The following is a 3,246-nucleotide window of genomic DNA, read 5'->3' on the forward strand; positions in this document are numbered from 1 at the left end:
CCCTCTGTACTTTTCTTTGTGACCCCTGCTTTCATTTTTACATTTACGCAATGGACTATTTGTTCAAGACAAGATGACTTTTACAGCACTTTTCAGCGACAAATGCAAAGTATTTGACATCAAAAGCATTGAGACAACGTTCAAAAACGTCCCAAAAACATTTGATAAGAGGACGATTCAATGCAATTAAAAAAAACAGTCATTAAAAAGTGAAGAAAATAGACTAAAAATAGAAAATGTAAGAATGTACATATCATACTATTAAAGGTAGTGGTGGGAAAGGTTTTTAAATTCCTTACTTGAGTAAAAGTACTAACACCACACTGTAGAAATACTCAATTTCAAGTAAAAGTATTGAAGTACGATAAGGGAATTAAAGTACTCCGAGTAAAAGTACTCATGTTTTAAAATATTTTAAAGCGATAACAGCAAATATTCACATTTAAGAAGCTGGAATTGTGAAATATATTTGAACAAAATACTTCTTATGGGTTTAGTTTTTTGTATTTTAAACGTGTTTCCTATATTGTGTGTGTCAACATCTGATTTTATTAAGTAACTAGTAAATACATCTGTATAATAAATGGAGTAAAAAGTATAACATTGCCTCCCAACATTAAGTATAAAGTAGTATGAATTATATTACTCAGGTAAAGAACAAGTATCTCAAATGTGTACTTGAGTAAATGCACTTCGACCACTGAAGAAAATAGAAATAGTAACTTTAAAAAGACAAAGGATAGAAAATGAAAATAAGATTTTATAGAATAATACCGGTATACAATGTACATATAGTACTAATAATAATAATAATACATTGAATTTTTATAGCGATTTTCCTAATGCTCAAAGACACTTAAATGCATATTTTAATTAAATATAATAACAACTTGGGGTACAATATTGGGGGTAGAATATTTGTTTGTGATGTCACATTCAAAGGTTATTTGCCTTATTTGTAAAGCAAGCGTCGCTCTGCCAAAGAAAGGTAACGTGGAGAGGCATTATCGGAGTGTTCACAAGGCATATGACAGCGACTTCCCTCCGAGTAGCGAGTTGAGAAAGGTCATGTATTATTGCTACACAAACATTATCTCGCAGTCTTAGTGTCGCCAACTCGTTTCTAACATGCAAAAAGACAAACAAATGTCGGTGTATTTTTTATCTTTCCAATCGAGACGAGATCTCTCTCCCCCGTCTGTGCGCGAGGGGGCGGGGCAGTTTACACACACGCGGCTGCTACAAGCAGCAACACACGGAGGAGATGGCGGAGAGAAGCGCTCCAAGGTGTGGTTAAATGTTACCCGTCTTGAGGTGGACAATGCTCCTTGCCAAGAGAGTTCAGCATGTGAGGGCGGTAACACGAGCAGTGTGTCTAAACATTTATCAAAAGTGCACCACATCCAGACGGAGGAATGCACCGGGCTCGACTGTCTTTCTAGCAGCTCTGTAGCCCCCCCATCCACGAGTAACATTTCCACGTCAGGTGTTATGTATGCTAGCAGCAACACACGGAGTTAACTCAATGATACAAACATGGGTTAATGATTAGAGGTAACTGAGTTACTCTTTATTTTGTTAAAGTTTCAGCTATTCTGTTCACAGTTCTGTCATCACATTATTTAATACGATTTGTTAAAACATTGTTGTTTCTTTTGATGCGAAATATTATTTATTTTATTTAAATAAAAAGCAATGTTAATTTTGTAAACAATTTGTTAATTTAATAATATATGTATTTTTGAATCAAGTATTAATCTTTATTGTCTTCATTGTTAGTTTCCACATGCCTAAAACAACCTCAAGCTAAATCTAAAAGTTGATGGCTAAACAAGAGGGTTTGAGAAATTGTGCAAGGCATACAGTAATAGTCTGAATAGTCGATTAGTCGTTTCATTAATCGATAGATTAATCGATTATCAAATTAGTCGTTGCAGCCCTATTATCCCATGTATAAATAAAACGTGTTATTCAGCAACCCTTGCAATTTGGGATTTTATTTTTGGTTGGTAGACCTCGGTGAGCTGGTCATTTCAAAAGTAGCTCACCAGCCCAAAAAGTGTGGGCACCCCTGCTCTAGATACTGTTGTTGCCTCAAGTAGGCTGTTTTAGACAAACACAGTTCTGATTGACTTTTTGTAAAATATTTAAATAATGTCACTCACATTTTTTAGAGCTGTTTAATAATAATCATCATTAAGTGGAGTAAGATTGCATGATTTCCCTTTTCAAGTTAGTGCAGTAGAAGTATGAAGTAGCATCAAATGGAAATACTCGAGTACAAGTACCTCAAAGCTGTAGTTAAGTAAAGTACTTTTTTTTTAAGTCGAGGCTAAGATGTCTGAAAATGTGCTATCTAAATAAACGTACCTTAGTAAATGTACTTCGTCACTCTGCCCCCAGGTCCAAAGGGATGCCCGCCTCGCAGCAGGTCCGGTTGGGTCGGAAACGCCCCCTGCCCTCCTGCCCCAACCCTCTGTTCCTCCAGTGGCTCACCGAGCTGCGGGACGCCAGCCAAAGAGAAGGGCCTGAAGCTGCAGTACGTCTACCAGAAGGTAAGACATCAGAACAAAGTGTTCAGGCCTTCATACGTCATGTCTTTATTTACTGTTAGGTTTCACAGTTATAGTAAGTAGTAACACCACTGTGAAGAAATGTTATAACGTATTGCATGCAGTCTACAAGTCCTGCATTCAAAATGGTATTTTAAACATATTACACTGTGTGTGGGTGTCACTGTGTGTGTGTGTCACTGTGTGTGTGTGTGTGTGTGGTGTGTGTGTGGTGTGTGTGTGTGTGTTGTGTGGTGTTGAGTGTGTGTGTGTCACTGTGTGTGTCAATGTTTGTGTGTCACTTGTGTGTGTGTGTGTGTGTGTGTGTGTGTGTGTGACTGGTGTCCTGTCACTGAGTGGTGTGTGTTGGTACTTGTGTGTGTCATTGTGTGTGTGTGTGTGTGTGGTGTTGTGTGTGACTGTGGTGTGTGTGAGACTGTGTGTGTGTGGTGTGATGTTGTGTGTGTGTCACTGTGTGTGTCAATGTTTGTGTGTCACTGTGTGTGTGTGTGTGTGGTGTGTGTGTGTGTGTGTCACTGAGTGTGTGTGTGTCATTGTGTGTGTCACTGAGTGTGTGTGTGTGTGTGTGTGTGTGTGTGTGTGTGTGTGTGTGTGTGTGTGTGTCACTGTGTGTGCGTCACTGTGTTTGTGCGTCACTGTGTGTGTGTGACTGTGTCTGTCACTGAGTGTGTGT

This window comes from Gymnodraco acuticeps, unplaced genomic scaffold (genome assembly GCF_902827175.1).
Source record: "Gymnodraco acuticeps unplaced genomic scaffold, fGymAcu1.1, whole genome shotgun sequence".
Taxonomy (NCBI): Eukaryota; Metazoa; Chordata; class Actinopteri; order Perciformes; family Bathydraconidae; genus Gymnodraco; species Gymnodraco acuticeps.